This window comes from Podarcis bocagei, assembly GCF_964188305.1.
Source record: "Podarcis bocagei genome assembly, chromosome: 7".
NCBI classification, from domain to species: domain Eukaryota; kingdom Metazoa; phylum Chordata; class Lepidosauria; order Squamata; family Lacertidae; genus Podarcis; species Podarcis bocagei.
This window is the reverse complement of record NC_138132.1, coordinates 14,464,485-14,490,832: the sequence shown is the minus strand read 5'-3', so window position 1 is coordinate 14,490,832 and position 26,348 is coordinate 14,464,485.

The window sequence follows — 26,348 nt, the reverse complement described above, 5'->3', positions numbered from 1 at the left end:
CAGAAACATATGAAGTGGGCGATCCAAGTTACCTGATATTGCTGTAGTCCATACTTCGCATCCATATAATAATTTAGGGACAACTTTGGCATTAAATATTTGAATTGCTGCTGGAAGGTGTTTGCCGCCCTTCTGGTGGTAAAATCGGACAATGGCGTTAGAGGTCGTGGTTGCAGCAAGAAAGGCAGATTGAAGATGGGTGGTCCAGGAGAGATTATAAGTGAATATTACGCCTAGATATTTAAAGGCTTTTACCTTTTCTAAGTAGCCACCTGTGATCTTAAGCGGCTCCAGTTTGAGTTTGCGGGAACGAGTGAAGTGGAGGACTTTCGATTTTTTATAATTACTCCATTTATTCAATCTTCTTTAAATGCCTGTTCTTCTTGCTCTCTTGTTCTATATGTTAAATCTGCAAGTTGTGTATATTCTGACAACTTAAGTTGCCAATCCTCTTTAGTTGGGACCTCACTAACTTTCCATTTTTGGGCTGACGAAACACAGGGCACATATTTTGTATACATAAATAAGCTTTTCTGGCACCTGGGAATTTCAGTTTGGATTATCCCCAAGAAAAAGGACTCTAGGTTTTTGCGGAAAGTAATTTTAAGATAGATGAGTAAAATGAACCATGAAAAGGAAAGCAGGGAAGTCATATGTTACATGGTATTATGTAAAATGTTTATTTTGAGATGTATAAACTGAAAAATTAATAAGAATGGTTTTAAATGAAAGTCCACCAAACTGATTCATTTAGAATGATTGCTTTAATAAACATGGATGCAAAACTATTCACAGCTGTGATGGTCAAGAGATTAAATGCCTTCATAGGTCAATACATCACCACAGATCAAACAGGATTCATACCCTCAAGAAATACAGCAGACTCTATAAGGAGAGTTCTTGATATAATCTATGACCTGCAGCTCTGAAACACTCCAGGGGCATTAATTTCACTCGATGCCTTTAAAGTGTTTGACAGAGTTGAGTGGACCTATTTGAAACTCTTACTTTCTAAATTAGAATTTGGAGAAAAAATTCTGCACAGGATTCAACAAATTTACTCAAAATCTTCAGCTATAATCATGGCAAATGGATATGATGATGCTCCAAGAAACCTCAACAGGGGCACCTGCCAAGGATTCCCTCTGTCACCACTGCTTTTTGCAATGGCAATAAAGATCTTAGCTATCCAACTATGTGCCTCTGTGAAGGGAGTGAAAATAGGAAATGTTGAATAAAAAGTAGATTTGTTTGAGGATAATACATTGGTAATTGGGCAAGATCCAGTTGTGCTTTAATCTTTGAAAGAACATTTTGAAAATTTCCATTTAATTTCAGGACTACAAATTAAATATGCAGCAGTTCAAAAGCAGCTGGCAGAAATGTCAAAGATAAAGATAGCCCTTGTGGGGTTTAAATACCTCAGGATAATCTTGACAGCTGATCTTAATCAATGAAAATGAAGAAATGATAAGTCTTTGCTCAAAATGGTAATAAACAACTGTCTTAATGGAAGCACAAAACCTTAGCTGGCTAGGTCGTATTACAGCTATAAAAATGTCAATTCTGCCCAAATTCTTTTTCCTGTTTCAGGTTTTAGCAACAAACTTTAAAAATGGCAAAACAAATTACCGTATTTTTCGACAGTCTGTCCCCGGACCTCTTCTGAAGGCTGGGGGGGGGGGACAAGGGCTTTTCTTCTCACCCCCAGCATTTTAAAAAACCCTGGGACAGCGGAGGACTTCTCCGCTGTCTGGGCGATCTTAAAATGCTGGCGGGCGGCATTTTAAAATCGCCCCGGACAGCGGAGGACTTCTCCGCTGTCCGGGGCGATTTAAAAGCCCCTGGGAAGGCAGGCAGGGGGGGACAAAGACTTTAGCCCCCCGCCCGCCTTCAGAAGGTGTTCCCACCCCCCCGCCCGGCTTCGCAGCAGCGCTACGAAGCCCGGCGGCTGGGGCAGGTGCTCCCGCCCCCCCACCCCGCTTCGGAGCAGCGTTCCGAAGCGGGGTGGCTGGGGCAGGTGTTCCCACCCCCCGCCCGGCTTCACAGCAGCGCTACGAAGCCCGGCGGCTGGGGCAGGTGCTCCCCCCCACCCCGCTTCGGAGCAGCGTTCGGAAGCGGGGTGGCTGGGGCAGGTGTTCCCACCCCCCGCCCGGCTTCGCAGCAGCGCTACGAAGCCGGGCGGCTGGGGCAGGTGCTCCCGCCCCCCCCCACCCCGCTTCGGAGCAGCGTTCCAAAGCGGGGTGGCTGGGGCAGGTGTTCCCACCCCCCGCCCGGCTTCACAGCAGGGCTACGAAGCCCGGCGGCTGGGGCAGGTGCTCCCGCCCCCCCACCCCGCTTCGGAGCAGCGTTCCGAAGCGGGGTGGCTGGGGCAGGTGTTCCCACCCCCCGCCCGGCTTCGCAGCAGCGCTACGAAGCCCGGCGGCTGGGGCAGGTGCTCCCGCCCCCCCACCCCGCTTCGGAGCAGCGCTCCGAAGCGGGGTGGCTGGGGCAGGTGTTCCCACCCCCCCGCCCGGCTTCGGAGCACGGGGAGATCGCTTCTCCCCACCGCCCCTTGCTTCAAAAGAGGTCCGGGGGCAGCGGGAGCGCTTCCCGCTGCATCCGGACCTCTTTTGAAGCAAGGGGCGGTGGGGAGAAGCGATCTCCCCGCAGCCGCTTGCTTCAAAAGAGGTCCGGGGGCAGCGGGAGCGCTTCCCGCTACCCCCGGACCTCTTTTGAAGCAAGGGGCGGTGGGGAGAAGCGATCTCCCCGCAGCCGCTTGCTTCAAAAGAGAAGACCCGCTGTCCCCGGGGCAAGCTTCGTTTTGCGAAGCAAGCCCATAGGGAAATTCGTCTTGCGAGGCAACTCGAAAACGAAAAAACCTTTCGTTTTGTGAGTTTTTCGTCTCGCGAGGTGTTCGTCTTGCGGGGTACCACTGTAAACAACTGTCTTAATGGAAGCACAAAACCTTAGCTGGCTAGGTCGTATTACAGCTATAAAAATGTCAATTCTGCCCAAATTCTTTTTCCTGTTTCAGATTTTAGCAACAAACTTTAAAAATGGCAAAACAAATTACCGTATTTTTCGCCTTATAGGGCTCACCGGCCCATAGGGCGCACCTAGTTTTCAGGGGGGGAAATCAAGGGGGGAAATATGATTCTCCCTCCCCCCAGCTCTGGGAGCAGCGGACAGACTGCACGCAGCCTGTGCGCTACTCCAAGACCTTCTCCCTGCTTTTGCGGGAGGTGGCGGAATTCCCCCACCTCCCGCAAAAGCTCACAGGAGCTGTGCGCGACTCCTGCGGGCTTTTCGACCAGGAGGGAGAAGGGACTGAAACGGCTAGTCAGTCCCTTGTCCCTCCTTGGGGAAAACCCCACAAGAGGGGTGCACTCTTTAAAGGGTGTGCGGCTCCTGCGGGCTTTTCTACGAAGTGGGGGAATTCCCCCCCTCGTAGAAAAGCCAGCAGAAGCCGCTCACCCTTTAAAGATCGCGCAGCTTCTGCATGCTTTTGCGGGAGGTGGGGGAATTCCGCTGCCCCCCAAGCTTATGGGGATGGAGGTGGGGGGAAGTGCTGCTTTCCCCCACCACCATTATCAAAGAGCAGACTCTCCTGGCTTCAGTGAAAGCAATGTGAAGCCTCCGGAGCGCAGGCTTTGGAGGCTTCACGTTGCTATCGCTGAAGCCAAGGAGCCTGCATTCGCGCCATAGGATGCACACACATTTCCCCTAAAGGGCGAAAAATACGGTAATCTCCTTTATCTCATATTGCAACTATAAAAATTGGAACTCCGTATTGGCTCCTAGGCCTTCATCACTGATGCCCCTGCTAGATCACCCTTATTTAAACATGCAAACAAATACAGTATAACCCATTTGGAGATCTTGAAACAAATGGTTGCTATAGGATTAGAGATTTGCTTGTAGGTGGTAAAGCAATCACAAAAGAGGACATGATGGCAAAGGCATTAATGGCCCTGGTTACAACTGTATCAACAATGCACTGAAACTAACTTTGGATTGTTTGAACTGTGTTTAAAAGAGGACATTACTGACTAATATAAATAGAAACTGTTTCCCCCTAGTGGAAGCCTTTGAAACTGGTGGCCTTACAAGAGCTGGGCTAGGGGATTTTTCAGCTCCAAGATAAAAAAACTGTGAGACTCTGGGACTGACCTTGAATCTTTTAAGTGTTATGGCAAATGGAAAGGAAAAAACAGACCAGTCAATTGCTGAAAAAACATTAAGGTCTGGGAGGAATTGGCAGCAACCCAGGAGAGGCTCAACACCAGGCCTCCCTGCTTCTTCTTCTGCTGCTGCTGCTTCTGCAACCAGTACACTCAAAACCAAGAGGAATGTCGACAGAAGAGGCCTTAGCGGTTGCGTTAAATAAGATAAATGATTCATTGGAACAGCTTAACAAGAAAGCAGATGCGACAAATGCGAAAGTGGATGCTGCAACTATTAAAATTGACTTAAATGCAGAAAGTATAAATAATCTGGGACAAAAGGTGAATACCAATACAGAAACCATCCAGAAATTGATACAGGAATCTACTTTGATACGGCAGACTGCGGAGGAAGCCAGGGAGAAAGCCGTTGCTGCGGAATGTAAAGTAACACAACTGGAGAGAGAGAGAGTCCCAGCCCTACAGAGGCAACTTGATGAACATAAGTTGACGCTTGCTATGATTGAACTTAAAGAAAAACAGATGAATCTGAGGATCAGAGCCCTACCTGAATTGGAGAAGGAAAGCTTGACAGACTTTCTCACACAGGAATTTGCTGACTTTTGGGACTTGGACTTGGGTCAAGAAGAGTTTAGAATTGTGAGGGCCTTCAGACGTGGAAGAGGAGGGAAAAAAGAGAATAGAATAAGAGACAGCTTGATCACCCTTCGAACTAAAGAAGAGAGAGATAGAATTTTGGGTTGGCACTATCAGAAGAACCTAGAAGTACAACAGTCAAGAGTGGAAATTTTTAAAGACGTCTGGAAATATCTTTTGGATCTTAGGCCTAACTATGGAGATATTGTTGCCCTGCTGAGAAGGAATAAAATCATCTTTAGGTGGGAGTTTCCCCAAGGTCTATCCTTCAGTTTCAAAGGAAGGAAAATAAAAATAAGATCAGTAGAAGATAAAGTAAAGTTTTTGTATAAATACGAAGAAGATCTGCAGAAGGGACCTGGAAAAGAGCCAAGAGCATCGGATAGAAGATCAATAGATAGAGGACTAGAGCAAAGAGCATTGGATAGAAGATCACCAAATAGGGGAATATTGGAGGTGTGAGGGGGTCGTTGAAATAAGTGAATGAAAGATAAGATATCGAAATTGTTTGATGTGTTTTAAACGGTTTTTGTTTTGTTAGTTTAATGTGTTAGAGTTATGTAGTGTTTTTGTATTGTATTGTATTGTTCTTTTTTGTAGTGTTTAAATTGTTGGAAAAGTAATAAATATTTTGGAAGGAGAACTGAGGCTCATTGGGCTTCGCAATCTGCAGGCAGCAGGGTCAAAGTGTCACTTCTCAAATGAAAGTAATTTTTATTCTACAGTACATATTTCCTCTGTGAGAAAAGAATGTGGTATGATAAGGGATAAAGTTGAGAAGTAATGAAGATAGAAATGTGATATTTAAATTATTAAGGTGGAGACTGTGAAGATATTAAGAGGGAGAATGAATTGTAACTAAGATCAAGAATATTCAGTATGCCAAATGCATTGCTGGACATTCCATTCAGTGTTGGCATCCTTTCGCAATTGCTTTATGAGCAAATAAAAATAATTAGAGGATTGATTGATGAGATGGAGAATGAAATGGGAATGGAAGGGACAAAAGTGGGTGTGAATTAATGAATACATTAAATACATTACAGTAAAGAACTATGGGATATGATTTTTCTATATTATCACAGTGGCGAAACAACTGTGGATAAAGATGAGAAGATTTATTATTGTTGAATATGGAGAAATGGTTGTGAGAGTTATTGGAGGTAAAGTTATTGTGTTTGATTAGAGAAAATATATTGCTGATTTCTCTTTTTCCTTTCCTTTCCTTTTCCTTTTTCCTTTTTCCTTTTCCCCTTGATTTTTTCTTTTCTCCGTCTTTGTTTTTGTTTTTATTTAAATTAATTCCTTTTCTTTTATTATGAGATAAGGTGTAGGTAAAGTTATTTCTTTGATTACATCCTTGACAATGGACCTCCCCCTGTGTTGTTTGTTGTTTTTTGTTCTCCCTTGTGCTATGACCCCCCACCCTAGTATTCTTGCTTGTGGTGAGCTTGTAAATGTAGTATCACTTTCAATAGATGCTTGTTTGCATTTTCTATAATATCTGGATTGCCATTGCCATTTATTATTAATAAAAATTAGTTCTTTTATAATTTTTGTGTAAAAAGGAAAATGAAACAATTTATTTGGGTCAGGAAAGAAGATCAAGAGAAAGAAGATCAGCTGGGTGGCACCAGCCATTTGTTTTTCGCCTACCTGGAAGCAATCAACACAGCTTTGTAAGGTTATGCATTGGGTAAGGCTTTGTTTGGATGGATGGGAGGGTGTAGCCTTCGCCTGCCCCTCCTCACTAAGGGTATCCTCTTAAAGGGATTTGGGGGTGTGGATTCTGTCCAGTGCCTGGACGTGGGCTGTTGGAATGTCACTGCCCCAATGGGAAGCCCTCAGAGGTTCCCTAATTGATGTAAGACATAGGGCTCCCCCTATTGGTGGTTTACCCTGCAGGTGGGTGGTAGTCAAGATATAGTCTGGCTTCACCCAGTGCCTAAGCCAAACCACCCGCATCTGTAAACAATAAAGCTGTGGCCTATTAGAACCCATAAATGAAAATAATTCTTTCTGTGTAATTATTGTCTGTAAGGGTCGCAGGGCCTTGGCATGCAAGTGGGGCCGAACAAAATAACATGCAAATTCTCATATTTTACTTCAATGCCTTTCTCAGCATTCTACACATTCTGCATATATAAAACATAGAGATATAGAATACACATTCAATGTGCCAGATGAGTTTATTTTTTATGATGAATTTCACTAATTGTGAAAAAGAAAACCCATGAGGCCTGAGCTCCTCTTCTCTCCACTAGGCTCCCAGTTTCTTCTGCAGCTACCATGAATGGTGGAATTAACAAGGAGGAGAGCTTTGCTGTCTTGTATCTACCCCTCAAGGTCGATTTTCTTTGTGGATATCTCAGCATCCCAGCATTTTGCTTCAATTTGAGTCAGTCCAAAGCCACCGAATGTTATGTCTTTTCCATCAAGGGCACACAAGTCTTCAGTTGCACAGCCTTTAAATGTGAGCCTTTGAAATGAATAAGGAAGATCTGCGTAACACAAAGAATAACCTTTGCATGAGTTCTTTATTGGGGCTTTGGGGAAAGGGATGACTGTGGTTATTAAAGCTCAACCAACACACTGACAATACATACTCACCAACCAATCTGACAGCCAAGTATTACTAGCTTTGAATTTGGGTTTCCTGGCTAACACCATGGTGATGCATTGTGAACAGGCAGTTACCCTATGCCACAGTGCTATTTTTCTAGAAAAAGAACTAAACATGAGTGCCTCCCGGCTTCCGGTTTGGCACGGACATCAAAAGAGAAGCGCAGAACAACCGCTCTGGTAATTCCGAGCAGCGTGGGGTTTAGAAGTTTGTAAGGGCTCTACAGACCTCAAAACCTCAAGGGGAATACCTTGGGGGGCAGAGCACCCAGCGGTGCCCAGAAGTGCTCTCCTGCTTCTCGGGTTTTTAAGTAAGAATCTGAGGATGGGATAGAGCTGCAGGCACAAAGGGGAAGCACCTACCGCACGCTGTGCAGTCTAAGGGTTCTGATGAAAAGTGCTAAACTTCCACGAGGAACTTGAATTCCAAGAAACAAGATATATTTGAAATCTGTCTACTGGAAGGAGTTCAAAGAATTTGATCAGCTGAGGGACGTAAAAAGGGAGTCCATCCTGGCCACAGTGTTAAGATGGTGCAGAGAACACAGACCTGAGAACAAGACGGAAGTGAAAGTTCCCTGCTGAGTAAGTGTAGCTGAAAGTCCTCAGAGGCAGTGTTCTGAGGCAATTATCATTTTACAACGTTGGAAGAAAGATAAGAGTTCAAAAGGAACTTTGTTTTTCCTCCTCTTTTGCAAAGACTTGGTGACTTGGCTGGAGAAACAGTAACGTTTTAATCTTCAGCCCAGAGCTTTATACTTTGTATAAATCCTTATATAAAGCAAAGGGGGAGAAGGCAACATCGGAAGAGACTGACAAAGGAAAGTGGAGCAGGTAGAGTTTTAAAGTGCTGCAGGAATACCTATGTTTTTCCACATCCCTTTGATTAAATGGATATAGAAGAGGCTTGAAAATAAATTGTAACTATTCTCATATCCCCATTGGAGTACGAAGGGAGAATGAAAGATTAACTGGGGAAAATCTTTCTATATTTAAACACTCTGTGAGGTTTAAGCCTTCAAGTGGCTAGAAAATTAACAATTTGGCTCCCTGATTGGATTACAGTTATATTTGGATTTATATGGATTTATATGGACTTGTATGGGTTTTTATTTGGATTCATATGTTGGATTGAGCCCACAAGAGGCTGAAGAAAAGAAGAGGGCAGAAGAGGACAGAAGAGGAAGGGGACATTTAAATTGTGATGTTATCTGGGACAATGTCTATATATTTTTGATGTGTGCCATTTCCTATTTTTCTCCTTTTCCTTTTCTTAGAAAGAATATTTGATATACAGTTTGAAAAGATATTTGATATACAGTTGATATATGTTCAAAGGGGTGAATTTTGAAGTGTGTGGTTAAGACAAGAACTAAAAGCCATTGTGAAGAGAAGGGAAAGAAGGACCCCTAGGGGTCATTGTTTAAACTATAATTGGTGATAAATACAATTTCTAGCTCTTTGGTGCACCTGCTCCCCCTAGTGGTGAAAGTATACAGTTTTGAAAAATATTTGATATACAGTTGATATATGTTTAAAGGGGTGAATTTTGAAGTGTGTGGTTAAGATAAGAACAATATGTCACTGTGAAGAGAAGGGAAAGAAGGACCCCTAGGGGCCATTGTTTAAACTATAATTGGTGATAAATACAATTTCTAGCTCTTTGGTGTAACTGCTCCCCCTAGTGGTGAAAGTATACAGTTTGGAAAAATATTTGATATACAGTTGATATATGTTTAAAGGGGTGAATTTTGAAGTGTGTGGTTAAGATAAGAACTAAAAGTCACTGTGAAGAGAAAGGAAAGAAGGACTCCTAGGGGCCATTGTTTAAACTATAAGTGTGACAAATACAATTTCTAGCTCTCTGGTGTAACTGCTCCGCCTAATGGTGAAAGTATATAGTTTGAAAAAATATCTGATATATAGTTGATACATGTTTAAAGGGGTGAATTTTGAAATGTGTGGTTAAGACAAGAACCAAAAGTCACTGTGAAGGGAATGGAAAGAAGGACCCCTAGGGGCCATTGTTTAAACTATAATTGGTGATAAATACAATTTCTAGCTCTCTGGTGTAAATGTTCCCCCTAGTGGTGAAAGTATATAACATTGAGTTATCTGTTTAAAAATGTCAGGGGAAAAAGGGGGGGAATGGAGGAACCCCAGGTGACTGAAGACAGTCAAAACAGGAATAAATTAAGGATTTGGATGTCCTTTGGCTAAAATTAAAGGAAGAATTTAAACAAAATGAACAACACATGGAGAAAAAAATTGGCAGAAGTGCAAGAAACCCTGGATAAGAAAATAGAGGGAGTGGTGGGGGAATTGTCAAGTAAAATTTGATGGTTAGATCTAAAACAACAGAAGAGTTAGCTAAACGAACTCAGAAAGAAGTCAAGGAAAATAGAAAAGAGACAGATAGAATAAAAGAAGATCTGGTTGAGGTTAGCAAAATGCAAGAACAGATCTGGGACAATACGGCTCTGATGGAGATGAGGCAGAAACAGAAAAACTTAAAATTTAGAGGGATTATTGAAGAGCCAAATGAGGACATTAAAACAAAAATGATTAAGGTGTTGGCAAGGTGGATGGACATGAAGGAAGAAGAAATTGAGTACACAATAGAGAATGTGTTCAGAATTAAGGTGAGATCTGTAAAAGCCAAAACCAAAAAATTACTTGGAGACTGTTTATGATCTTTAATTCATTAGAGATGCGAAATGCAATTTTGAAGATGAGCTATAATAACAGGTTATTAATTGATGGCAGACCAATTATTATATTTAAAGAGGTTCCTATTAGACTCCTACGAAAAAGAGATGGATATAAACAATTGGTGACTTTATTGAAGAGAAACGGAATCCAACATAGATGGGAGTTTCCTGAAGGAATCTCTTTTTACTATAAGGATAAAAGATTCAGATTGACAGATCTGCAAGAGGTAAAGAAATTATCCAGAAGATATGAGAAAAAATTAGGCAAAATAGAAGGAAACCTTGTCGGGCCCAGAGCCACTAGAGCAGACCTCCATGGGAAAGACGAAAACAAAAAGAAGAAAAAGAAAGAACGAAATAAAGGAGGAGGAGGAGGAGGAGAGGGAGAAGAAGGGGAAGCTGCAGGAGGAGGAGGAGGAGGAGGAGGAGGAGGAGGAGGAGGAGGAGGAGGAGAAAAAGAAGAAGGAGGAGGAGGAGGAGGAGGAGGAGGAGGAGGAGGAGGAGGAGGAGGAGAGGACGAACAGGTCACTAGCAAAACCACCCAAATTTAACTTTCTCTATCTGTAACAAATAAGAGAAAGAAATGATGCTGAAATTGATTACTTGGAACATTCGTGGACATAATGAAAAATCTAAACGAAATAAAGTTGAACATGTTTTGAAAAATGTAATCTGTTTACAGGAAACACGTGTTGTAAAAAAAACATAGACACATTTTGATTAACAAAAGATTGGGGAAAGAGTTTGTAACTTCTGATGTTAAAAAAAAGGGGGGGTGGTGCTAATGTTAAGGAGAGATTAGATCCCAAATTGATTTCCATAGATGAGGAGGGGAGAGTGATTGTGGTGCAAATTACAGTACAGGGTGAGAAGATAATTCTTGTGGGAATATATGCCCCTAATGGAAATAAAGATGATTTTTTTGGAAGATTAGAGGAAAGACTGATGGAGTTTATGGATCAGAAGATGATTTTGATGGGGGATTGTAATGGAGTGGTAAGGCCAGAAATGGACAGAACTTCAAAAAGAAAATATATAAATGAGGGTAAGCTCCCCAAGACTTTTTTTGAATTGGCTGAGAATTTTGGTCTAATAGATATCTGGAGGTGGAAATACCCAATTACAAAACAGCTCACTTTTTTTCAGAGCCCCATCAAAGTGCGAGTCGGATACACTATATCTGGGTTTCTAAAGAATTGCTTTCCACAGTAAACAAAATTGAGATTACCCCGCAAACTTTATTGGATCATAATTCAATTTACATAGAATTAAAAGGGAAAGAACTATCCTCATTTAGATGGAGGATGAATGACACTTTACTTGAGAACCCAAAAACAGTAGAGAAAGCGAAAGAGACAATAAAGGAGTATCTTAAATGGAATTTACATAAAGAAACTGACTTAGACACTGTGTGGGATGCGAGTAAGGCTGTCATGAGAGGCTTCCTAATCCAGCAAAATAGTCTTTAAAAAAAGAAAGGGAAAAGAAAAAAGAGGAAATTCTGGTTCAACTCATGGAAAATGAGAAAAAATTGACAATAAAAGCAAAAGATGAACAAATTAAACAGACTATTAAAATGCTACAAATTCAGTATTCTATGTTGGTAAATCAAGAAGTGGAATGGAAAGTAAAATTAATGAGACAAAAAATTTTTGAATCAGCAAACAAAACTGGGAAGTTATTGGCATGGCAGCTGAGAAAACGTCAAGGTCAAAATTTAATTAATAAAATCAGGATAGGGGACTGAAGATCCAAAAGAAATAAGAAGAGCCTTTCAAGGATATTATAAGGAACTCTACAGGAAAGAAAAAGAATATATAAAAAGGATAGAAAGATATTTGGAAATTCATAAAGGAAAACAGATATCTTCAGAGGAAAGAGAACAATAACATATCAAGAAATCCAAAAGTCAATATAAAAGATGAAACAAGGTAAAGCTCCAGGACCGGATGGGTTAACCTCTAAGTATTATAAATCACTTGGTGAGCAGCTAAGGGAAGTAATGAATGCTATTTTACAAGGGAAAGAGAAAATCCCAAACTCCTGGAAGGAGCCCTACATAACTCTGATCCCCAAACAAGACACCGATCATCAGAGTGTTAAAAATTTTAGGCCGATATCATTGCTAAACAATGATTATAAACTTTTCGCGGACATCTTGGCCAATAGACTGAAGATAATACTAAATGATTTAATTCATAAAGATCAGGGAGGTTTCCTGCCAGGTAGGCAATTGAAGGATAACGTGAGACATATTGTCAATAGCTGGAATACCTAGAAGTAAGAAATGATAAGCCAGCTGTACTGATGTTCATTGATGCTGAAAAAGCATTTGATAATGTATCCTGGTCATTTATGAAGAAGAGTATAGAAAGGATGGGGATTTGCAGCACCTTTTTAAACGGAATTGAGGCAATTTACTCAGAGCAGAAAGCAAAATTAATTGCGAACAACATCTTAACAGACTCATTTGATATCGCTAAGGGCACCAGACAAGGGTGCCCATTATCTCCATTGTTGTTTATTATAGCATTAGAAGTATTATTAAATTGCCTGAGAGGAAAAACAGAGATAAAAGGGGTCAAAATAGGTGCCAAGGAGTTCAAACTTAAGGCCTACGCGGATGATTTGGTATTAACCCTTGAAGAACCTCAAGAAAGTGTTAAAATAACACTGGAAGAAATGGGAAAATTTGGGCAATTGGCTGGGTTTAAACTGAACAAGATAAAGACAAAAATGAAATTTAAGAAAAAGTGAGGTAGAAAGGTTGGAACAAGAAAGTGAAATCAAGGTGGTCAAAAAAGTCAAGTATCTGGGAATTTGGATGACGGCAAAGAATATAAATCTTTTTAATGACAATTATCAACCAGTCTGGAAGGAGATTAAAAGAGAATTAGAAATATGGGACGGATTAAAGCTATCAATGACGGGAAGAATGTCTGCGATCAAAATGAATCTACTAGCGAAAATGTTATTTTTGTTCTAGACAATTCCGATAATAAGAGGTTTAAGACAATTCAAAGAGTGGCAAAAAACTCTCTCGTGTTTTATATGGCAAGGGAAAAGACCAAGAATTAAATTTAAAACATTGACAGATAAGAAGGAAAGAGGGGGGTTTGCAGTACCTGATCTGAAACTCTATTATGAAGCAGCATGTTTATGTTGGACAAAGGACTGGATAACTCAGAAGAACCTAGACTTGTTAGATTTGGAGGGGTTCAACAACAAATTTGGATGGCACTCTTATCTTTGGTGTTGTAAGGCAAAAGAGCATAAGGGGTTTACAAATCATGTGATAAGAGGTGCCTTATTTGAAGTCTGGGAAAGAAACAAGAATTTGTTTGAAAGGAAAACACTGTGGTGGCTGTCATCAATTGATATATTAACAGTTAAAAAACTGAACATACTAGGGAGAGGGGCCACATATGAGGAAATTTTGATGAAGGCCGAAAAGGTTGGAAATTAAAGCCCTATGAGTGTATTGCTGAAAAATTGGCAGGATGGTTGCAATACCATCAAGTCAATGATGTCTTTAAAGAGGATAAAAAAATAGGATTTGAGGATAAAAAAATTGAAATTTCAAATAGATATTTTAGAGAGTAAATCTAAGCTATTATCAAAAATGTACAATCTCTTACTAGAATGGAACACAAAAGATGAATTTATAAAAGGGGCTATGATAAAATTGGCTCTTGATTTAGGACACAACATAGAATATGATGTTTGTTTGGGCCAAACTCTGGAATGAGAGCATAAAATTGACTGCCTGATCTGCCTTAAAAGAAAATATTATGAAGATGGTTTATCGTTTGTATCTCACTCCCACCAAATTGGCAAAAATGTATAGAACAAGTAGTAAAATCTGCTGGAAGTGCAAGGAAAAAGACGGCGACTTCTATCATATGTGGTGGTCTTGCAATAAAATAAAAGAGTTTTGGGATGCGGTTTACAACGAGTTAAAAAAGATGTTTAAGTACAGCATTCCCAAAAAGCCGGAAGAATTTTTGGTAGGTTTGGTGGGAGAAGGGATTAAAAAGATAGATCAAAGATTATATTTATATGCAACAACTGCAACCAGAGCTTTGATAGCTCAAAAGTGGAAGCAACAGGAGATGCCGACGATAAGAGAATGGAAGGTAAAGTTGGTTGAGTATGCTGAGATGGCTAAATTGACACACAGAATTCGCAATCAGGAGGAGACAAAGTACCAAAAAGAATGGAGTAAATTTATGGTTTATATAAGTGAGAATTGTACAAATATGAAAACATTGGCAGGATTGAAATAAATCTCATGTCATGGTATAATTTATAATTAAAGAATGTGTAAACTATAGAAGGGAATAGGAAAACTGGTGGAAGGGAAGGACGGAGGCTAATGGATCTATGAAACACAAAGAAGGGTACATGTAACAAGATGTGATGTTTTGGTGGTGGGTGGTGGGGGTTGGTTGGTGATTGTAAATTTTGATAAAAATCATTAATAAAAAATAATAGACATGAGTGCCTCCCTTGTTCTCTTAAAATGGCAATGACGCCCACTTGAGAGTTGCTAGAACTGAGTTCTGGCTGAAAAAATGTCCTGGTCTCCCACCCCATGCATTTTGCGAGACTAAGGCAGCAGTTCTTTTGCACACTTGTGATGTGGTAAGATTCAATTAATACAGTGCAACTTATTTCCTAGAAAATATGAACAGAGGTGCACATGGTAGGACCCTTCTTTCTCCCAGACGCCTTTACTTTTGAATTTTTGGCCAAAGTGTGTGGTTCGGTTCTTCTGGACCAGCACCAAATGGTGGATAATGCTGTGAGGAGAAGCTGTGATGTGCTGGCTGGTCCTGCACCCTCCCCTGAATCCCTCTCCTCCTCCTCCTTGTGGATTAGAGGACAAAGGTGTGCTGTAAGGAGTCTGCTGTGCTTTGTAGGCCCCCCAGTCTCACACAAGGTAAAACCTTGCACATGAGTGAGCCTGTCCCCTCTTGTTGTTATGCTCTTCATGTGGGGATAGTTTGGAATCCAAAACAGAACTAGAGCATTCCATCAGAGAAAGAAATCAAAGCTATACACAAATTTCAGTCATTGCTTTTCTGGAAATGAGAAAGAGACAGAAGCAGGCAACATTACTCACATGTAATAACACTATAATAGTGAATGCACTTGGTCTCATTGGCAAGGCAGCTGACATACTCCTCATGTGGGCAACCTTTATTCTTTGGTTTAACTATATTGGTGATCTTGAAGCAGGCTGGGCACTGTAGACCATTGGGGGAAAGATCTTCACGTAGAGGAACTACCATAATAAAAATCTACAGTCAGCATATCGATACACCTCATTCTCCATTCTCTTAATTTTACTTTTATTTTGGTTTCTTTCATGCCTTCTAGTAGTTCCTGACACAAGCTGGACAGGCTACCTCCACATTATGTCCTGCATTAATGATGATGATGATATTAATAATAATTATTACTTATTTCTATCCTGCTCATCTGGCTGGGTTTTCCCAGCCACTCTGGGTGGCTTTCAAAAGAACATTAAAAACAGAATAAAACTTCACATCTTATGGGAGGGCATTCCACAGGGCATCATTATCGAGAAGGCCCTCTGTCTGGTTCCCTGTAACCTTACTTCTCACAGTGAGGGAACCGTCAGAAGACCATCGACGCTGGACCTCAGTGTCCGGGCTGAAAGATGGAGGTGGAAACACTACTTCCGGTATACTGGGCCGAGACCGTTTAGGACTTTAAAGGTCAGCACCAATACTTTAAATTGTGCTTGGAAATGTACTGGGAGCCAGTGTAGGTCTTTCAAGTGTTATATGTTCTCAGTGGCCACTCCCAGTTACCAGTCTAGCTGCCGCATTCTGGATTAGTTGTAGTTTCCGGGTAGGACCACATAGATCGTGTTGCAGTAATCTAAGCGGGAGATAACTAGAGCATGAACCACTCTGGGCAGGTAGGGTCTCAGCCTGCATACCAGATTTGACCTGTGCATCCATGGACAGCTGGGAGTCCAAACTGTGTCCTTCAGGGGCACAGTTACCCCATTCAGGACCCCACACTCGTCTACCCCCTGTTTTCCCAAAACAGTACTTGTGTCTTGTCAGGATTCAACCTCAATCTATTAGCCATCATCTATCCTCCAACCACCTCCAGGCACTCACACAGGACCTTCACCTGCTCAGATTTTAAGAGAGAGGTAGAGCTGGGTATCATCTGCATACTGATGAACACCCAGCCCAAACCCCCTGATGATCTCTCCCAGCAGCTTCATATAGATAATATAAGCATGGGGGAGAGGACAGAACCCTGAGGCACCCCACAAGTGAGAGCCCCTCTATATGGTCCAGAAGGATGTTATGGTCAATGGTGTCAAAAGCCGCTAAGAGATCCAGCAGAACTAGGAAATAACTTTCACCCTTGTCCCTAGCCCGCTGGAGATCATCGACCAGCTTGACCAAGGCAGTTACCGCCCATGATGAGGCCTGAATCCTGACTGGAAGGGATCCAAATGGTCTGCATCCTTCGGATGTGCATAGAGTTGTTCAGCAATCACCCGCTCAATCACCTGGCCCAAGAAGATTTGAGACTGGGAAATAGTTGGCCATATCAGCTGAGTCCAGAGATTTATTTTTAAGAAGCGATCTAATGACCGCCTCTTTCAGTGGGGCTGGGAAGACTGGAAGATCCTGTCCACATCCTCGGAGGTAACAGATTGGAATTTATCCCATGCAACTAGACTACGCAGGACTCCTGCACTCTCCCGCCCAGCCCTACTCACATGGTTGGAGTCTACCTCTTTCTGAATCTGAGCAACTTTATCTGCAAAAAACCCTTTGGAAAATCATTGCATGAGATCTTGGGGGGCCTTATCAGGCCCCGATGGCGAAGGTGGTTCTGTTAGATTCTGAACCACCTGAAAGAGTCTCCTGCTGCTGCTTTCTGCAGATGCAATAGAGGTGCTGAAGAAGGTCCTCTATGCCATTGATATCACCACTTGATAGGCTCGACGTTGAGCTGTAACCCTTGTTAACTCCGCATTCCAGTGGGGCACCAGGGAATCAGCTGAAGGACCATCAACGTGGGAGAAAACATCCCCTACCATTCTCTGGAAAGCATTAGGATCCATTAAGTGGTGAGGGCAGACAATCCGAATCAGTCCCATTTCCCTGTAGAGGGGAAGGGTCACAGAGAAGTCCCGTGGCACCAGGAAGTGATCTGACCATGGCACTTCTTTAGTTTCGCTTTTACTTAGTGTCAAATCACCCACATTCATAGAGGTAAACACCAGGTCTAAGGCACGTCTATGACTATGGGTTGGGCCAGACTTATTCAGGGACACCCCCATGGAGGCCATGGTTTCCATGAAGTCCCGAGCGGCCCCTTATAAGGTCGTGTCGGCATGGATGTTAAAATCCCCTAGGACAACCAAACTAGGTGTCTCCAGGAGCACGTCCACTGCGACCTGAAGTAGCTTGGCCAGGGAATCCTTGGTGCAGCAGGGAATCCTGTCCTGTCCCTATTGCCCAGCTTCCAGAACATGCACTCCAAGCTAATGACTTCCTAACATGGTCCAAGCTAATGACTTCCTAAAAATCACCGCAACCCCCTCCCCGCCCACATGACCTGGGTAGCTGTGCCTAAGGGAAACCTGGTAGACAAGCAGCAGCAAGCACAGGCCCATCTGCTTCATCCAACCAAGTCTCTGTCACACATACCAGGTCAAGTCCCCCATCCATGATCAAATTATGGATGGCAGTGGTTTTATGAATCATTGATGGGGCATTGCACAGCAGCACCTTCAGGTCATGTGGGTCTCCCTTGCTGATTCCAATATCCTTCCAGTCAAAACGAGACCCGGAGGCACAGGTAGTCTTCAAACAACGATGAAACCTGCCTCCCCGGTATTGACATAGTCTGGCCTTAGCATAACTCCTCTTCCTACCCGTGATCACAGAGACTGGGCATCCTAGAGAATCCTGTGTGTGTTTGTGTCTGTGTGTCTGTGTGTAAGCAAGGAGTGGGCAGGCCCAGAATCCACATGGGGGAGAGTGATTCCCAGATTTTCCGAATTATTATTTCTCTTCATTCAGCCCCACCAACTGCTTGTTTGAAATGTGACAGATGTATGTAAGGAGGTGATCATCAACTCCACCCATTACAGATTCAAGGATAAACCACCAGTACTTCTGAGACACCAGCATCCTGCATCTGAATGGACCAAAAGACAGATTTCTATACTTTTCTTGTAACTAAGTGGCACATATATAATTGGTTCATGCAGTGGTTTGTTTTTTTCTAGAAAAAAGGGGGCTGGAATTGTATTTGGCACCTGCTATAAACATTGAGACTAGCCTATCCATATGTTTAGGCAGTAGATGCAAGTTTTAGTATGCTTTTATTCTATTATAATTTTATTTTTTTGGAATTTTATTCTTAATTTTTTTTACAATCCAGGATTGTATAAATTTAATTAAATAAATAAAGTAATATGCCAAAGGATTTCTAACACTTCTACATATGTCTACTGAGAATTTATTCCAAGTGAATTGGCCTTGAGAGGCAGTTGGCACAATTTTGTTGCCCTCTTCAAGGATCGCAAACTGATTATCAACCCCACAGGGAAACCCCTGTCATTGGCTTACTGGCCCAAGTGCTCTGACACCGAGCCCCCTCTGCTGGAGATGGGTGGCTTTGGGTAGGAGGCAGTAGGGTTCCTGGCTCCTGTCATAGCCTAGTGCCTCCTTCCCCAAGCCTGGGAAGCATTTGCTCAACTTTGGTCAGGAGGCATGATGCTCTGACAGGGTCTGAGAGTGCTTCCACCACCTCCCCAAAGCCCACCTGGATTTGGGTTGGAGGCAGCAGGGTTCCAAGATCCTGTCTCAGACTCATGCCTGCTTTCCCAAGCTTGGGATGAATTTGATCAGCTTAAGAAAGGAGGTGGTCTGATGGGGTCCCCAAGGTCTCCTGTATCCTTCCCCCCAAAATGTGGCAGAACTATGTCCCAGCATGTTTCGCCAGAAAAAAACACTGTTTTTATAAGCCATTGACCTTCAGAGATGCAGATACTCACGGTGGACAGGTTCCTTATTGCACCCACTTGTTTGACAGCAGGAGAGCTTCAGCTGGAGGAATTTACCTTGAGCTGCACTGAAGCTGTAATCACCTGAGTGGCAAATATTGGAAATCGAACATTGCTGGAAAGTTGACACTGTATAATTTGGAACTGAAAAGAAGAAAAGGAAATAAATCACAAGATTCACAAAAAAATAAAATAAAACAAAATTGGTTAATTCCCTCCAAATATATTTATTTTTAATGATACTTCTCTTTAACTACATTTTTTTTCTTCAGTGAGAAACTACATAATGTACAGTTCTTGAACCAAGAAATGAACCAAAACACAATTATCCTTCAAAATTCTCCATCCAAACAGTGTATACAAATATGCAAATATTAAGAAAAAAACAAGCATAGAAACAGTTGGTGGTATTTCAATTGTGTACTCGGAGTAGGATTTAATTGAATGCCACTCAGCTATATGAGTTCAACCAACCAACAGGGTTACTTTGTATTAGGGGAAATCACCTGATTTCTCAAATCGGCATGCAGACGAAGAGAGATCTGAAAGCTGAAACCTAGAATGACCAATGTTCCAGGAATTATTGTGAGGCGAAGGGGCCATATAGCCCATCGTTGTGTGCTTAAATCACAGGATGCTCAGGTTAAAAAGATGATGTGGCTGCTCTTGAGCCAGCAATCCCATGAATCACTCCAAAATTCACAGAGAGTTTAGATGCATGACTTAGTCTTAGTGTCATTGCACTCTGAGTTTCCCACCACCCTCAAGAATTTGAAGGCGACAGGAGGTCTCTGAGCATGACATCATATCACACCTCTTCTTTCACAGGATGTTACTTCAAGTGATGCAAGAAGGAGAGATAGGGTTGCTTTCTCTCTTTGCTGTTACACCAGCTATTCCAGATGAGATATAACGGAAAAATGGTTTCTAGCAACCCTAACTACAGCTTACATCATCTCTAGCCATTTTCCATGCTGGCTGAGGTGGATGGGAGCAGTAGTCCAGAAATGTCTAAAGGGTCAAAGAATAGTCAACCCCAGACTGATGCATGCCAGGATCTCTCTGATGTGATGCATGTGATGGAAAGGAAAAGGGAATGCCTTTCCGCCTTATGTGGCTGAGTATGGGTGCTGAGTGTTGGACTGGAATCTGAGAGGCCAGGGTTCAAATCCCCTCTCAACCATGAAGCTCACTGGGTGACCTTGGGGAGTCCCTGCCTCTCAGCATAATAAACCTGACATCGTTATATGCATAAAAGAAGAACCATATCCTTGGAAAAATTGTGGGCTATAAAAGCAATAAATAATGCTAATTTACATAAGAAATTCATTCCTTGGGGTGACCAAGAGTAAGTGAGAAGATTCAACTCACCTATGTTGTTACTCTGAGAACCAGATAAACAGGTGTCATCGTTAATGCAGACTCTGGTCGGGCTCTCTTTGCATGAGGTATTCAGTGCATGACAGTTGATACAGGAAATAAATGCCACTGTAGAAAGGAGAAAGAGTTTGGTGGAAGAGATTTCTTGAGATGGTAAAGAAATATAATGTGGGAGAAGCTGGTGTCATGAAAAAGGGCAGATGTGTGTTAGCTGTAATGTTCATATTAATTATTGTTTGCCATATTTAGCCACTGCAACCTTCCCTTCCATAGAATGGCTTATTAGAGTACTCCTCTATGCACCAGTTGAAAAAAGAAATAGGAAAAGGAACAGAAATATCTCAGTCCTGATACATGCCAATGATTTTACACTGTGAACAGCCCTGCTTCATGATGTGAAAGCAGAACACAGTCAAAAGTTTAAAAATGGTGTTTAAATCAAGAAACTACAGAAGAAACCTTCTCATTTATATACCTAGGTGTATTCGTTAGTGAAACCCTCTCTTGAAAGAGTCATATTGAGGCAGTGAAAGTCAAAGCACCAAAAACCAAAGGCACATTAATGAAAATCTGTTACAATAAGGGAGGGTAGCTGAATGAAGCTGCCCTAAAGATACTTTGTAACAAACTGCTTACTGAAATGCTCTATGGCACTGAAATCTGGGGGTCTGAGTCAAACTCCCTTAATGTTTTTAAACTGTGCAGAATAAAAACGATTTTGAAACTATACACTCTACTACTAGTAATATCAGCAGCTTTTATTTCTACAGAATCTAGGTGGCCAACAAGTCAGGCAAGAGTGAAATGTGCTCAGTTAAAGTTTGTGTGTGTGCGTGTGTGTGTGTAGGAGCGCGCCCGTGTGTTTTAAATTGCTTCTATGCCAATGCAACATTTTCCTGTGCTGTACTATACGAAATTGGGGGCCAAGTTGGTTTTGGTGATTGCTAGGTTTAATCTGAAATCAAGCTAGAATTAAGTTTGTTGGTGTCTCTGGTATCTTCTCTCTCTTACATCATGGGTGTTGGTATAGATTAGGGATGTTTTTTCTGTGTTATTTTTGTATACTATCGCTATAAGTTTCTTATGGCCTTTGACTTTGAATACGGTAAGTGCTGGCTAAGGGACCTGCAACTACTTAGAAATGCCAAGACTTCCCCTTGGTATCCGCTCCTAAGAACAAAGCTTTCTAGAGATAGTTATCACATTAAAGGATTGCCAATCTCCTCAAAAAATGTCTTTGTTGAGCTGCATTTCCAAGTGAAGCCCAGGACAGCCTTGGATGTCTGCTATAACAAGGTCCTGTATGCAGAGGCTTTGCATTTCTGATTCACCTCAGGTGGAATTCATGACTCATACCATCTCCTGGTATGCCCCACAGAGGACCTTAAGGTCCATGAATAATCATAGTTTAGAGGTCCTGGGCCCTAAGGAAGTCATATTATCCTTCACCAGGGCCGAGGCCTTCTCAGTGATGGCTCCGACCTGGTGGAATCCTCTGTCCCATGAGACCAGGGCCCTGCAGGATTTAACTTCATTCCGCGGGGCCTGTAAGACAGAGCTGTTCCACTTGGCTTTCAATTTGAACTTTTATTCACCTTCCTTCCCTCCCCCTCCCCTTTTTATGAAGATTACCTGCTCTGGGATCCCACAGCTAAGTCCCCCCTGGCCTCCTCACTGGCCCAAATAGGACTGATTTAGCCAGCTAGCCCTGGTGATCATCTAATGTTTATTGGATGGATTTCCCTCTAAATTGATTTTTGAAGTCTGAATTTATTGTTATTCGCGTTTTATATTGTATTTTATGCTGTTTTTATTGCATCAATTAAGTGTTTAAATTTGTTGTTAGCTGCCCTGAGCTTGTTTTTTGGAACTGGGAAGGGCAGCGTATAAATAAAATTATTATTATTATTATTAATGTGCTCCTTAAATAGAAACCTAAGAGATCACTTTCTGAAACCTTTGTTTGCAAAAGCAACACCCCAGAAGAAATAGTTTGGTTTCTTTTGTAAGACAGTAATGGCTTTTTAGAATGCCCCTCTATGCACCGGCTGAAAAAAATTAATAGGAAAAGGAATTAGATAAGATTGCTATAAGTTGTTTTGGTGATTGTGAGGTTTAATGTGAAATCAAGGTAAAATTAAGCTTGTTGGTTTCTCTGGTATCTTCTCTCCCATACATTATGGATGTTGGCTTATATTATGGATGTCTGATCTGTATTATTTTATTAATACCATTGCTACAAGTTTGTCTTGGCCTTTGGCTAGTGCAATAAAGTTAGGTACTATATGTGAAATGCTCATTGCTGCTCCAGTACTTGAGATTTTCTCACTCACACACCATTTTCCCATTATTTGACTCTTTTCTTCGAAGGGAGCCTGGCTTAGAGAACACATACTAAGGGCAACGATATTAGAGAAGCAGGTAATGGTTGGTGTGAATGTATATATACACACCCAAACACACACACACACACACACACACACAGAGAGAGAGAGAGAGAGAGAGAGAGAGAGAGAGAGAGAGAATTACCTTTTAATCAGGGTGGTATATATCGATAATTTAACTATGATGCATATTTTAATCATTCTGGATTTTAAAAAAGATGCAGATTTCTTTTGTTGCTGTTGTTTTCTAAATAGCACAGAAGCCTTTTGGTAATGAAGCAATACTTATATTAATGAATAAATGATAATATATTCTAGATGGAATGGCTATCCCAAGTATCCTGGAAACTGTATGAACTTTACTCGTATGATTCCTCTGTCACAGAAATACATGTTTGCAACTGACTATACTTGGTCATAAAAGAAGGCTGGACCATAAAGAAGGCTGATTGCCAAAGAATTGATGCTTTTGAATTATGGTGCTGGAGGAGACTCTTGAGAGTCCCATGGACTGCAAGAAGATCAAACCTATCAATTTTTAAGGAAATTAGCCCTGAGTGCTCACTGGAAGGACAGATCCTGATGCTGAGACTCCATTACTTTGGCCACCGCATAAGAGGAGATGCCTCCCTGTAAAAGGCCATGATGTTGGGAAAGATGGAGGGCACAAGGAGAAGAGGACGACAGAGGACAAGATGGTTGGATAGTGTTTTCGAAGCTACCAGCATGAGATTGACCAAACTGCGGGAGGTAGTGGAAGACAGGAGTGCCTGGTGTGCTCTGGTCTATGGGGTCACGAAGAGTCGGACACGACTAAATGACTAAACGACTAAACAACTAAACAACAACACATACTTGGTCATCAAGGCTTAAGTGCTTAAACTCTTGAGTTTACTCTCCTTGGTAAGCCAGCAGTCCTTACTCTCAATTAGGCTGATGTCCTGTCTTCACTCACATTCCCACCCAAGCAGCAAACATTTCTGGAGTCATCAAAAGATGACAAAAGGAATCCCATGCTATTGAAGAAGAAGAAGAAGAGTTTGGATTTGATATCCCGCCTTTCACTCCCCTTCAGGAGTCTCAAAGCGGCTAACATTCTCCTTTCCCTTCCTCCCCCACAACAAACACTCTGTGAGGTGAGTGGGGCTGAGAGACTTCACAGAAGTGTGACTGGCCCAAGGTCACCCAGCAGCTGCATGTGGAGGAGCGGAGACATGAACCCGGTTTCCCAGATTACATGACTACCGCTCTTAACCACTACACCACACTGGCTCTCTCCTACTTACCTGAAGAAGGCAGGGCCAAGAGGAGGCTCAGAAGTGTTTTCACCATTTTTGAAAGACCAGGAAACTCAGAGATGGACCAGGCAAGAGAACTGATTCAGGGAGAGGTTTTACTTGGAGATATTTATACGCCAAGGATTCATGCTGTGGGCAACACCTGGGAACAAATGGTTCCGTGAGGTCTGGGAGTGGGGGCTGTGTGTTTTCCAAGAAGACACAGAGGGACATAGTGAAATTCAAAGCTTGGTGTTGAAATTGGCTTAATTGTTTCTTTTTCATTTCATTAGTTCTTTCCAGAAACCTCTAAGCATTTTTTTCTAAGCATTTAAATTGTAATGGCACCAAAGAAAGAATCGAGGGATTACAAAGGCAAGGGCAAAACCAAGATGCAACCTGCATAGAAAACCCCCCAAATATCCTCCTCCAAAGGATTCGTCTTCTGAGAAAGAGATAGGTCTGGATATCAGACAGTTCTTGGTAAGACTTGGTAAGACTGTAAGCGAGGGAGTAGCCCTCAGCTGAGAAGAGTAGCCCTCAGCCTTCAGCATCTAAGAAAACCCTTAACCCATCATGGCTTCATAGCGCCTGAAGGTACTGGCGGCTTCAACAAGAACGACTGATTCTCCTGTCACGGAAGTGGTAATCCTCCCATAGGGAAAAAGGGATGATAAGTGGGCTCTAGAGCTGGTGTCAATGACTAAGACAGGGCTCAGACCTTGTGGGGGGCCAGGCTATATTTTGGAGAGGGGGAAAAAAGGAACAAATTTCCAAGCCCCACAAATAACCCAGAGATGCACTTTATATAAAAAGACACATTCTACTTGTGTAAAAACATGCTGATTCCCAGAACGTACTGAACGTACGCAGGCCGGATTTAAAAGGTGATTGTTTCAGATCCGGTCCCTGGGCCTTTGTTTGCCTATGCATGGAATGTTTGCCTACCCTACCCTGGGGAAATGGAGATGCGGGCTAGACACGAGTCCACCCCATGGAGGGGGGGTGGCTAGCCCTCAAGTCATAGGGAGTCCCCTCCATGTGACCCCCCCAGGCCAACCAATACGGCCGGCTAGGGGGAGTTGCGTGCTCTATTTAAGCAGCCCATGGGTGGAGACACCCCCTTTTTTCTGGTTCCCGCTCATGCACTTCTCCCTCCCCCCTTCCCAAGATTAGCTCTTAATCCTTTGATCTTGCTATGGACCTCGGTTGGTCGACTGATGAAGAGGTCTGGTAGGATTTTTTTTCCACTTGGCAAATTAGCACCAGGTATTTGCTTTTTCGCCTACCTCGTAGCAAATGGTCACAACTTTGTAAGGTTGGGGGGTTAGGCATTGGCGTATTTGGTTGGAAGTGAGAGGAGGTAGTAGCCATCACCTACTCCTCCGATTTGCAGCCAAAGCTCACCCAGGAGTTGGTTCTTCTACTTCCATTGTTGGGGAGCGACAGTCTGTGGCTTTCTTACGAGTCTGGGAGTCTGTGGAAAAGTTTCCCTACAAGCGCTATTTAAAATCTTCAACTGCCTGTAGTTTTTTAATTAAATTTATTTTGGTGTGCAGTTCCTTCAGGAGGTGGATAGAAGGCCAACTTAAAGCCTACATTACTCCTCGCAAGGTAGGTGTAATGGGTATGGGGTTGCTCGTGCGTAAGTTGCCGCCTCTCCTGGTTATGTTGCCTTGTTAAACCTTTCTGTCTGGACAGCCCTTCAATTCGTGGCTACCTCAGTCACTAGCAGAATCCGTCAGTGGGCGTTTCTTAAATCTTTTCCAACATAAAAGTTGTTTGACACCCAGTCTCCTTCTACTCTCTCTGAGCGGAAGTCTTCTGCGCAGGGTGGGCGTGGGTAGCGGAGGACCCATGCTCTCCCCGCTGGTGTCTGGTGAAGAGTCCTGGAGCCCTCTCGCCGTTTCCCCCATCAGCCCCTCTATATCCCTGGTGTTGCGCTGATTTGCTTCCCCATCTGCTGAGCTGCCCCTCTCCCTGCTGGGCCCTTCTCCAGCATCATTTGAGAGCCTTCCCTCCGCCTCTAGCTCCGATGTCAGTTCCCTGACAGTAGGCTCCCCCAGTAACATCAGAATCAGAAACCTTAGACTACA